We start from the raw sequence: 14,003 nt of genomic DNA, 5'->3' as shown, positions 1-14,003 counted from the left end.
GAAGAGAAGCTAGCTGCTTGAGCTGCTGCTACCCCTCCCTTGAGCTCTTGTTCTTTGCCACCACCATGAAAGGTTGCTTTTTGCTCTGTGCTGCTCTGCGTTGGACCCAGCTGAGTATGGACTGAAACCTCCAGTAACTGTGAGCTAAATAAACCTTTCCTTCCTTCATTTTGAGTGTCGGGTATTTGTCCCAGCAATGAAAGAAGAGTAACTAAGACAGTCTGGAACTTGAGAGAGCCTGCAATTGGATATCTCTGCAAATCCTGAAAATTGCTTCAGTTTCTCATCTTGGTGTCCTCAATCTTGAAGTGAGATGAGATCAGATAGGTATATTGAAGATTAATAAGCTCTGTGTTACAGGCACTCCTCAAGTGATTCATGTGCCTACATGCAGAGCTGATCAGAGAGAGCTGACTCAGCTTTAAAGTAATAAAATGAAGGCAGAGATGTCAAACTTCATTTTGCTCTCAGCTATGCACTGGACACTTGCAGCCCCAACCTCTAGGTCATTGTCTGTTTGTGAACTGTAACAGAGCTGTCAAAAAGTGGGAGGCCCCATGACCCAGAGGAGCCCTGAGCAGACAGGAGCATGGGTAAACTGTGGTTCTCAACTGGGACAATTTTCCCCATCAGAGACACTTGACTATGTCTGGGAAAGTTTTTGCTCATCCATGTGGGGGTGGGAGTCCTACTGACCTCTAATGGGCAGAGGCCGGGGGTGCTCTGAAGCATCTGATGATGCACAAGGCAGCCTGAATAACAAAAAATTATCTGGCTGCAAAAGTTAATAGTACTGGGCTGGTGAGATGGCTCAGTGGTCTAAAGCACCTACTTAGAACAAGCTAAGCTAAGCAGAGCACAGGGACCGCAGTTCAATTCCCTAGCACCGCATGCCAGCCAGCCCAGCCCCCTGGTGGGCTGAGCTGGCCACCCACCCACACACACACACACAAAATAAATAAATAAATAAATAAATAAACAAATTCTTTTTTAAAAAAAGTTAATAGTACTGAGATTAAGAAGTCTTGTTGTAAAACAACTAGGGATAAAAATTAAATATTCCTGAAAGCCTTGTGGAACATCAATAGACTGTCTTATAGTTTTTTATTATTCCGAGGAGTAAAGTATAATCCATTCCCCCTTTGTGGTCTTTCTGCTGTATTAAGGTACTCCTTGCCAAATACTGGGTGCCTGTTCTCTACACATTGAGCACTGCAGCCCAGTGATTTTCCTTCTAGGCTTCTTAATGACTCCACAATTTTTTAAAAGTCAGCTCATGACCAGGAGCTAGAAGGAACCATTAATCATTTTAGTGCCAGATTTGGACCAGCAATCCCTGATAGACAAATGAAAACAAATGAGGCAGAGAGGGCATCTGTGGAGACTCGGGGGATTCCACTGGAATGAAGTTCCACACTGACTCAAAATCCTCGGTTGGGGCTGGAGAGATGGCTCAGTGGTCTAAAGCACCTACTTAGAACAAGCTTAGCAAAGCATCAGGGACCGAGGTTCAATCCCCCAGCACCACATGCCAGCCAGCCCCGCCCCCTGGTGGGCTGAGCTGGCCACACACACACACCACACACACACACACACACACACACTCTCTCTCTCTCTCTCTCTCTCAAATAAATAAATAAATAAAAATTTAAAAAAAATTAAAAAAAAAACAGACTCCTCGGTTTACTGAGGAACAACACAAGCATAGCATTCTGCTGAGGTTAGTGCAGAGGGGTTTGTTTGTTTGTTTGTGTGTTTTTAGGTTAGCAATCATGGTATCAATTGGCCTGAATTATTAACTTTTATCTGACCGTCCCCTAGGGAGCATCCTTGTTTCCCTCCTAAGCCCCATCTCGGCTTCAGTTGGCAAAACATCCCTTCTTTAAGAGTTCCAGCTTCTTGGAATTAGCAGTGCCCCAACCCCAGTCTGCCCAAGCAGACATTGACCTGTTTGTGTTGGACGGAACTCCATATTTAAGGATTGTAATATTTCTGCATCTAGAACTTTTCCACTCTTGTGTTATAAATATCTGGAAAAGTTGATGTCTGAATCAAGACCTCTACAGAGGAATCAGTGATGTAAAATCATTACATTCCTTCTAAGTTTCTTCTGCCATCTCCTTTCAGTCTGTCTTTACTCAAAGGAGAAATAAAATAATAGACTCCTTACTTGAATTTAAAAAATTTATTAAAATAACAAATCTTAAAAGAGATATTGAATCTAGACTTTTAACCTGAATTCTATGCATAGTCATTTATAATCTTTTAGTCTAAGACAAAGGCCTTGTGTTGGACGAGGTCTACTCACTGGAATCTGGTGTTGTTTCTCATCCTTTTGTAGTCTGTAATTACAAAGTCTATAGATTCCTTATCAATTCTCCTTAAAGTGAAATAAAGTTTTTTAAATATTTGAAATAATCTGTATGCAGATTATTGGATTTATGGTTCTCTGTAATAATGTGCCATGTTTTACCTATATATACCTTGATCCAAATTTTCTAAGTGTGTTGGTGGCAGATAATGTCACTTGGATCATCATGCCCATTACTCTGGCAACAGGAAACTATTGCCCATAAGCTCTGTTCAGGCCAATGCTTTGGATTAGTCCACAAAGCTAAGGATGATTAGAAAATAAGACATGGACAAATGGCCAGAGGGTAATTCTGAGTGCTTCCTATCAAATCAGAGTGTGGAGGAAATGGTGTCTGCCCAGCACAAGCAGAAGTCCAGAGTTGTGGAAAAAGAAAAGCCACAAGAACAAACATTAACTCATTAGCCTCTCCTATTAGAAAAATGCAAACCATGGATGTCAGAGTTTTTGTCATCTCAAAAGCCAGATAATTATTTTCTCTTTCACTAAGAAGGTTTGAAGAAGGGCCATGGAGATAGCTCAGCAGAATAAGTGCTTGCCTGGCAAGCACAAGGGCCTGAGTTCAATCCCTGGTTCCACCAAGGAAAAAAAAAAAAAAAAAAAAAAAGGAGGAGGAGGAGGAGGAAACCTTGAGCACATCATAGCTTCTTTAGGTCTCAGTTCCTTCATGTAGATAAAAATTAAGATTTGTGAAAGAAAAGGCTGAGAACTGACTAAAATCCTCTGCATAAAAAGGTCTCAAAATTTTTAGAACATTCCAGAGATATACTGGTAATTTAAAGACAGTACAAAATGAATCCATTTCTGGAAATTTGACTGTGAGGTCTAGTGTATAATTTCAGTCTTCAGAATGACTGGAAATTGCTATCACTTGTTAAGGGCGACTGTTTGTTGCTTGTGTGGCTGGAAAGAGTATGACTGGTTACTGTGGGCCTTTTGTACAGTCTTTCTGATTACAGAGGCAGTCATACAGTGACTAAGACCTTGTTTATTCTGCTCCATGGTTTTCTGTTTGTTGCCTGTGACAGTTCTGGCAAGAGTACTTAATATTTCTCTGCACCTTCCATCATTTGTTATTCTCCTGAGCACAGGTTCTCTGGCATGGCTACAGCAAGCAGTCACCTTTTCGTTTCTTTCTTTTTTTTTTTTTTTTTTTTTTCAGTAATGGGGATTGAACTCAGGACCCCGTGCTTGCCAGGCAAGCACTTATTCTACTGAGCTATCTCCCTGGTCCCATCTTTTATTTTCTTGAGGTTAGTCTTTCTTTGTGTGTGTGTGTGTGTGTGTGTGTGTGTGTGTGTGTGTGTATGTGTGTGTGTCAGGAATCAAACTCAGAACCTTGCACTTGCCAGGCAGGCACTTGTGCCACTATGCCTCCGATCCAAGAGATTAATGCTTTGTGATATAGGGTCTAACAGGGATATAGAATCAATCTGGGATCTAAGAACAGCGATTTTAATCCAGATTCAGCCTCTTCATGATTTAGGGATTAAAGAAAATCACTCAATACATATGAGTTTTCATTGTTTTATTCTGTGAAACAGGATTAAAAATAGCAGTTGACTCTTGAGGCCCTTCTGAAGTTAATGTGGATGAAAGCACTTACATAACTGTGAAGCACATGCAAGTGCTGGGGGGTGTTTTTAATTCTTCATCCACTGCAGCCCCTCTTGGGGACATCGTCAAGTTGTTGCTGCTTTGCTGAATAAACATGCAGGAAAGAAAATGCCCAGTAGTCAGGCTGGGATGAAGGACAAATGGGGATCCCTTTCTACTGACAGAGATATCCAGCTGTATGTTAGTCTAGATTTTCCAGATGCATTTCTAAAGGTTCCACCTTAGCATGACCACTTGAATACAGAGTAGAAACCCTCAGTCTTAGGGATATAGTGGCTATAGCCATTGAGTAGAAAACTCCAGGTCCTGAGTCAAACATTCTTTGATTTAAATCTTCTTTCTAAACTAGTCCATACACTATAACTTAATGTTAGAAAAATGTTCAGAGTCATAATACTCCATCTCTTTAAGCATGTTTTTTAAATACTTTGCATTGCTGTAGACTGGTGCGGTATGACTGAACTATATCGCTAACCCCTCAAATTTTCTTTTACCTATTTCCTTAACAGACAACTGTCACAATTTAAAGACAATGTAAGAAAAATAACAAGAATATAGCTCTCATGTTTAATGCAGATCTCTACAATTTTATGATTTAGCAGATTTATTTTCTTGATATTTTGAAACTCTGTAATTCAGTATTGCCTTGAACTCACTATCTAGCCCAGGCTGGCCTCTCAGTGATCCTTCTGCCTTAGCCTCCCAGTGCTGTGATTACATATGCCCCTACACCTGTCAGCATCCAGCAGAATTCTAATGCTCCCCATCCATAAACTGGGATGATAAATTGGGTCCTAATTCAGAACAACCCTTCCATTCACAGTATGAGACTTATCTGGTTGCTTGGCAATACTAATCACAGAAAATCTCCGCTGCTACTTTCTTACATAATTTAATTAAACTCTGAACTTTATCCCCTGAGGCCAGAATTTGGCAATGCACACGTGAAGAACTATAAAAATATCTATTCTCTTTGATTCTTAGCAATTCTATTTTGAGAACATCTTCAGGACACAGTCCAAACTATAGCAAAAGCTATGTGACCAAAATACATGCTCATCTCTGTTTGACTTAAAATATCAACTAAGTGGAAAAGGCTTTGCATTCCATCTTGAGGGAAATGCTAAATCTTAGTGGTGTATGCATTTGAGCCTGATAGCTGCAAACTTATAGTTGAAATTTGGAAATTCCAATTATTTAGGGAAAAACTTTGCAGATGTTAGTGCATGTTCATGCTAGGTGTGCAACATATACCTGAAAAATAGAACCAGAAAGATAGTCAGGGTGACTTTATCAAGGTATTGTCATGTTAGTGTCATGAGATCACACAGCATTTTCAAAAAATATTCCTCTCTTTTAAATTATGAACAATATTTTTACAATAATAAATGTTTGAAGTTCTACATCTCTCAAGCCTGCCCCACCATCAGTCTTTGGCTGGCTGCATGATCTAGACTGTGTCCAAATTAATAAATAAACGATAAGAAATGTGCAGTTACACAGAACATTTAAAAAGCCACCTTAAGGCTGGGGAGATAGCTCCATGATCTAAGTGCCTGCCTTTCAAGCACAAGGATCTCACTTCAATCCCTGGTACTACATGCCAGCTCACATTGTGCTGGCCCTGAAACCAGGCATGGTGGTGCACGCCTGTAATCCCAGTGCTGGGGAGGCTGACACAGAAGGATCATTATTAGTCTGAGATGTATAGTGAGACCCTGTACCAAATAAATACATAGATACATACATACATACATACATACATACATACATAATTTTCAAAAATAAATAAATAAAAGGCATCTTACATGTCTCAGTTACCTTTCTCCTATTTCTGGGACAAAATACCAAATACCCAAAATTAAGAAAGGAAAGGTTTATTCAGCTCACAGATAGAGGAAGTTTCAGTCTATACTCTGCTAATGCCTAGGCAGACTGGCACATGACAGAGGGCAGCAGCTCATGGAGGCATAAAACAGCAAAGAACACAGGGAGGAGATGAAGCTACAGCTTCTAGCTCGCCTCTCTCCCTTCCTTTCATGCTAATGGGCAAAGACTGGAGCTTCTCTGGGAAGTGGTGCTCTGTATCCCTTGTCAATTCCTTTTTATATCCTTTAAGTGCTGAGTCACTCTGGGGTGAGCCCTTCACACTCAGGGGAGGGCCCTCCATGCCCTAGGGAGGGACTTTCATGCCCTAGGGTATGGAATTGCTGAGCCCATGCAGCCAAGTTTTCAACTTCTCAAGTTGACACAATGTATCAAGCACCACAATCCACTCCTTGTCAACTTGTCAACTAGACATATTTCTTTAACCCAGTTTTCAGGTACATACACATGTTTATTGGCATTCTACATCTTGAACATTATAACACAAGTTTAAATGTCATTAAGAGTCACTACTTCCTTTCAGCCGGAACCACCATCTTCCAGTAATTTGCCAAAATGGCTAACACAAAGGGCAAGAGGAGCGGAACCTGGTATATGTTTTCCAGGCCTTTTAGAAAACATGGGGTTGTTCCTTTGGCTACATACATGCAAATCTGCAAAAAGGGTGATATTGTAGTCATCAAGGTAATGGGTACTGTGCAAAAAGGGATGCCTCACAAATGTTACCATAGCAAAACGGTAAGAGTCTACAACATTACCCAGCATGCTGTTGGCATTGTTGTGAACAAGCAAATTAAGGGCAAGATACTTGCCAAAAGGATTAATGTGCATATCGAGCATATTAAACACTCAAAAAGTCATGATAGCTTCCTGAAACGTGTCAAGGAAAATAATCAGAAAAAGAAGGAAGCCAAAGAGAAAGGTACCTGGGTTTAACTGAAGTGCCAGCCTGCCCCTCTCAGAGAAGCACACTTTGCGAGGACCAATGGAAAGGAACCTGAGTGGTTGGAACCTTTTCCCTATGAATTCATGGCATAAACTGGGGTGTTGCTCTGCCATTCAGTACCTAATTGGCAGCGTAAGTGTTCTAGGTCCTATGTAAAAATAAAATCATCCTGTGTTGTAAGGGTGGTTTTCTTAGTTGAACAGGTATGTGGTGCCTTCTTACCTCAGAAATACTTGCAGCAGATTTTCACTGTACCCAGTAATTGTGTCTAGCCTTTACTCTTCAGTATTTTCTTGCTGAAAGATACTTCTGAAGTATTGTGCAGGTGTATATCCAAAAATTCAAATATTTATAAAGTATTTATATTGGCTTGAAGATCCTGCAAATCATCATGGGGGAAAAGATGTATCAAAATAAATGGAAGTCACTTCAGAAACAAACTTAAGTCCATTTCAGAAGACTCATGCACATCCCTTTATGCAACAGGCACTTAGCCCATGTGTTAGAGTTGCCAAAGTCCTAACAGTTTCAGCAATGCTGAAAAGTCCAAGTCCCAAGTCTCCTTCAAGACCTAAAGTAATCTCTTAGCTGTGAGCCCCTGTACAAATGAAAAGTTACACACTTCCAATATTCAATGGAACAAGAAAAACATTACCATCCCAAAAGGCAAAAACAGCAGGGCACAAAACATTGAGACCAAAACAAGTCCAAAATTCAACAGGGCAAACCTTAAGTCATGTGGTTTCACATGGAACATCCAAAGCTATCTGCAATTCTGAGCTCCAAAAACTTTACATGGCTCTGAATATATGGCATTTCTAGTGGTTATAGCTCACATGGCTTCACTCTCAGGCATGCTTTGCTCCCTTCTTGCACCTTTCCTCAGACAACCCACATTCCTGGGTTTTCCAACTTCTGAGTCATCTATTTAATAGGCTTTGGACTCACAGCTTTACACTTTGCCCTCTCAGAGGCACATTGCCTGGCCTCCTAGGCCTTCTCAAATCTAGGAGGAAGCCTTCCTAACTCAGAACTCTGCATTCTACAAGCACCTAAAACCAATGCCACATGGATGATGCCAAAGTCTGCTACAAGTTGGAGCAGTAGCCAGGCTTTCTTCTCTCTTTGCTATAAGGGTCAAGTGCCTGTATTGCTGAGCACTCTGACCCTGATTCTGAGGAACTAATTTTCTCTGCTGGCACTATTCTGGAACCTGGTGTAGCCACTGCCTCCATTCTGGAACATGGAATTCTATGGCTTTTTTCTCAAAGCAAAGTCCTTCACCCTTGCAGTTCTGAGGCTGCAAAGGGTGAGGACCTGGTGCCTCCTGAGATGCCCTCAAGATAACTTTTCTACTTCTCTATTCCTCCTGAGCAATGGAGATCTCAGCTCCATCTTTGCAGTCCACATCCTTCTTGGTACTTCCTTTCTGGCCAAACTTACATTTTAAATCATCCTGCTGGGCTCTTTGCTCTTGATTCTCAACATAAATCTGACTAAAATCCCCCAACAATATTCATGCCACTGTCTTAACTTTTTACTGTCTTGAAATTTCCTTTGTCAGATTAATCAGTTTGCCACCACACTTAATCTCAGTCTCAGGCAAAGTCTCTGGACACAAGTAAAATACAGACAAATTTTCTGCCAAGCCATAACACAAATCATCCAGAGTCTAACAATCAATGCAGTCCTCCACTCCAGCAGAAACCTCCCCAGCCTGATCTTTATAGGCAGGATTTCTATCAACATTCTGGGCTTCTGAGCTCTGACCAGAATTGAGAACAGCCATGGGTGTTATAGCTCTTTGCTCATAGGGGACATCTCCAAACATTTTCTATCTCTTCCCATAAGCCATTCCCAAAGGCTCTTGAATAACATGGTCAGATATGGTCACAGCAATAACCCCACTTCTCACATGCCAAATTCTGCTTCCCACTTCTCAAATTGACACAAGGTATCATCAACCACATTACACATCCTGCTGACATTTCAGAAAGCTGCAAAGGGAAAAATATTGTGCAGGTGAGTAGATTACACTGTTTATTTTATGGTTTCTAAATGTTCTGCTTTGCTTCTACCTTTTGAAAACCAAATATACCTAAGAATATGACCCTGGGTAGTAAGGACAGACAAGCAAAGTTGTGAGCAGTTCCACCTGGGTCCTTAATATGCGCAAAGTGAAAGTACATGGTGGTGGAAAGAGCCCTTGAAGGGAATTATGAGGCCTAGATCCTTAATCTTACTCACATAGTTCTGTACCCACAGTGTATACATTAATCTTTCTGGATATTTTAAAAATAAGAACTGCTTTTGTCTCTAACATACTTCCCCCTCTAAAATCCATTTAACATTGTTTACTGACTCACCACTGTATTTCAGGCACCATACTAAGTACTTGTAGAATAAAACACAAAAGCAGAATAAGATGTAGTTTCTAATGAAAGCAAGTTTTGAACCCTGTCTTAGTGATCGAAGTAGGAGCAGAGCAAGATAGAAAGCCTTTTTTAAAAAAATATACTTTTACAAATGAGTACATGAGTGCATATATAATATATGTATCATGTATATGTATATGTTTGTGTGTAACACATTATTTCCTTTACTAAAACAGCCAAATGAAGCATTATCATTCTGTTCATTAGTGCTAATACTATTTTCAGTAAATTAAGAAACAGTTGGAGCAATTCAGCATCTCCTTTAAGAGCTTGTGTTACAAGGACTTGAGTAAGATTATATATATTTTTAAATTGATATATATGAGGATGTAGTTATGGAAAAATACACTATATTTCAAACTTAGATCATTTTCTATATCTTGATTTCTTTCCCTTTCTTGTTAGCATTGTGTTTATATTCCACAAAAGAACAGACTTCAAATATTCTCAGATTTTTTTCTTCATAAGAATAAGAGAAAAGTGCTTACAGTCTAGCTAGGCTTCCTACCAGGTGGTAAACCCAAAATTTCATTTAATGTTGATGTAAAACTAGATTGAAACACCTACTAATCAAATGCTGTAATGTAATCTTGACCAGTGACAAGCTCAGGGCTTTGGGTCAGTCTGTAGGTTTTAAACTCCTAACATAATTTCCTTTTCTCCATTTATTGTTGAGTTGTTCTGTATTCCTGCACCTTTTAATAAAAACAGCTAACAAAAGGGTGAACCTGATATCTCAGTGGACTAAAGTGCCTGCTTAGGCAGAGCATAATGGGCAGGGTTCGATACCCAGCGTGTTGTGCCAGTTCCACCCCTGGGGCACACTGAGAAGATGATCAAGACTGGGCATGGTGGCACACACCTGTAATCCCAGCATTTGGGAGGTTGCAAACAGGAGAATCACTATGAGTTCAATCTACATAGTGAAACCCTATAGACTCTGTCCTAAATACAGAAAAGAAAAAAGAAAAGAACAAACAAACAACGACAACAACAAAAAGAAAAAGCTAACAAATACAGAAATTGATGTATGCCAGGAAATTCTCAAATTCTTTTTATTCATTTATATGATTTTTAATCTTCACAAAGACACCTAGATATAGCCGCTCTTAAATACATGAGAAATAAAGAATTATCTAAATGTCAAATTATAGTAATGGGAAATACGCACAATTATTTACTTAAAAATGTAAAAATTCCGTGTGTGCATCTACAGTGATGACAACCAGGCATGTAATGGACACAGTATTACACTGCAGAGGTGCCATCCTTCAGGGCTTAGCCACCCATATTCTAGGAATGGAACAGACTAAAAGTCTCAGAGAAGTATGTCTGATGACTGTCTCAGCTGAGGACAGCTGCCCTGCTGAAGACCACATCCCCATACTGTTAACAAGGAGTCTAAACAGAGCTTTGAAAATTCAGTCTAACTTGAATGATGGTGCACACTGTGGAGGACCAATTGTCTCCATTTTGGCTGAGCCTGACCCTATTTCCATATATTGCTATGTGCAGAGCTGGCTAGGACATTTTCCTTATCCCTTAAATTGGCTTTAAACAATACATATAGGTCTAGCCCAGGTGCTGGTTGTAATCTTTGAAGACAGCAGGTATGTTTCCCTGGAACCCCACCTGCTGTTCCCTAGTGTGAGCTGGGTCAAGAGGGGATGAACATTCAACACTCCACACTTCCTGCTACTCCCTGGTGTGACCCAAGTCCAGATGGGATGAAGAATTGGTGCTCCATACCACTGGCTGGGATGAGCCTAGAGATAGAACCTCACTTCCTGGGGCTTGAAAGATTACATATCAGAGCTGAAGCACCAACTCTAAAACATTAGATGATGTCTTAGATAATGTTATGCAGATTATTCCTTTTTTATATATTTAGTACAGGGCTTGCAGGGTCTCACTGTGTAGATCAGACTCATAGTGATCCTCCTGTTTTCAGCCTCCCAAGCACTGGAATTACAGGCGCATGCCACCATGCCCAGTCTCAATTGTTGTCTCAGTGCACCCTGGGGGCAGAGCCAGCACAGGATCAAACCTTGGACCCTGCACTCTGCCTAAGCAGGCACTTTAGTCCTCTGGGCTATCTGTCTGGCAGGTTATTCTTTCTACATACCCTTCTCTCTACATATTGCAGAGGTGATTGCAGACTATCTCCCTAGCCCAGCTCACAGAACTCACCTAATTACCACCATTCTCACATTCAGTTATCCTCAAGCCACTACTTTCTTCACAAATTAATAAAATCCAGGTTCCATCCTAGGTCAAGACCTTTGTTGCAGTTAGCCATTATCCTAGCTGGATTTAGGGCCCCTTGGTGTCCCATAACTACATATATGCCTTAGTGTCTTTATTCTTGCCCTGAGTTGCACTGGAAGTGGTAGATTAGAATTAACTCACTAGTATTCCAATCACTTTTCCATGGAATTACAAATATAAACTTCCCAGACCAAGATAAGGATGAGGAAGTGCTCTCTATAGCACTCCTTCAAGACACCTATTGTCCTAGAATTCTAGAAGGCTGAAGGAGGAGGATCATAAATTCCATCCTACCCAGGCAGCTTAGTGACTTAGTTATACCTTGTCTCAAAATAAACAAAAGGGGAGGTAGTGATGTATCTCTGTGTGAAAGCCCTGGGTTCAATCCATAGTATTACACACATACTACACACACATACACACACACGCACACACACACACACACACACACACACACACACCCTAAAAAAGTATTTCAGCTTTACAATGTCCTGTGAGGTAATAGTGCTTAAACATTTGAAAACAACTTTAAAGCCAGCTTGAATCTTGGATGGAAAGTCAACCCATTCCTCTGGCTTCCTTGGTTTGACATACAATAAGATGGTGAACTTAAACTCTTTACCTGTTTTCCTGGCCCAAGACAAGGACCAGCACATAATACCACTAAGCATTTGTCAGTCAAATGAGGGAATAAAAAAAGTCTCTTCAATGAAAAATGATAATGGAAGAGGGAAGAGTACTTCCTTACATTTTACAGAGAATCATGTTGTATGTGATTTTCCAATCAATATTTTAACAGACTGAATTTGTGTCATCAAAAAATAATTGCTAGGCACACAAACACTTCATGTTCAATTTTGAACTGATATAAATAATAAATACTAGTGTTGTATTAGACAGAATTATAGGTTTTCAATTTTATTCAATACATATTGAACACATGTATAAGACAACATAGAGATAAGAAAATTATGACACAATCTTTATATCAAGGAGACTCACCAAGACACCTAGAGATAGACATTCTTAAGGAGACTAAGTTTATGGGGACACCCAAGCGTTTAACACAGATGTGATAAACGCTAGAGGAAAAGTGCAAATAAGTAAAGTATGAAGTGAGAAACAGCAAGGGAGAGACTTAATTAATCTCATAACAAAAAATAAAACCTTCATAATTCCATGAAACTCACTTTTGACAGGTCACTCACCTTTTCAACTATTTTCAAGAACTTTCTGTTGTCCAAAAATATAAACCCCCTCACATGGATTGCAAGATGGGCCTGTATTGATCAACTTCTCAATTGATTTTCTCAATATATTGCTAGTTTTCCCAGTAAAAATGGAGGGACTCATTGGTCTCTCACCAGTCCCCAGGGGAAAACAGAGAATGGACTTAGAAAATAAAGACAAGAGATAAGATCTGAGGTCAGGTGGAGACCTGTTGGCTTGATTGGCAAAGAACCTGAACAACAACAGTAGGGATATTTATTTATACTTTTGTAAAGTTAGTATCAGGTGACACAAAGTTGCTTAGCAACTAATGACTGAAATTGTCCAGGCAAAATGCTTTCCTCAAGACAATGACTGCTTTAAGAACTGAGGCCTTGTCCTGCTCTCACACATATGACCAACTTCCAGCTTCAGTTGTTCCAAGTATAAAAGTCCAAATTACCTGGAAAATATTTTAGTCTCAGGCAAAACCAAGACAGGCAATCACTAATTATACATGAGAGAGTTTTATAAGACCATACAGAGCCACTATATGGTTCTTGATGTTACCTCTTCTTTCTTACTTATTCACTGTTCTTCTTGCATAATCTCTAGTCTTGTATTCAAGCCTACTTATAATTCAAGAATTATTTTCAGGAATGAACTACTTTCATCAAACCTTGATAGTGGTATGAGCCACATTAATACCATCACTACTAGTAACAGTTGACCTTCATTGGACCTTCTGTTGTATATCAAGTAGTTCCATACATACCCTCACTTCATTCTTATGTACTTCTACAATTATCTCTATTATACAAATGTAAAAATTGAAGCAGCAAGAGAAATTTTAACTTTCCCAGATTTATGTAGGAAACAAGCAGAAAAGCTAAGGTTTAAATCTAGATTCTAGATCCCTGTAACAAATAATTCGACATTTCTAACTATAATGGTACATGATACACCTTGTGTTTCAGTCAAGATTCTTCCCAGGCTAACACCATCTTTAAGAAAAAAAATGTTTCTTTGGCCCTAAGTCTACACTACATTAAGAACTTTATACCCCTAACTTATTTCTGCTCCCATACAAGGAGCCCCTTGATTCTAAAAGATCTAATTAATTTCTTAATCTTACAGAGTATGAAGGAGGCATGAGACCATTACATGAGAGATTGGGAAGGCAGACAAATGGGTGTTCAAACTGAGCCTTCAGGAAACCAGTCTCTCTCTCTCTCTCTCTCTCTCTCTCTCTCTCTCTCTCTCTCTCTCT

Source organism: Octodon degus, unplaced genomic scaffold (assembly GCF_000260255.1).
Source record: "Octodon degus isolate 3935 unplaced genomic scaffold, OctDeg1.0 scaffold00030, whole genome shotgun sequence".
Lineage (NCBI taxonomy): Eukaryota > Metazoa > Chordata > Mammalia > Rodentia > Octodontidae > Octodon > Octodon degus.
This window is presented reverse-complemented; position numbering follows the sequence as displayed.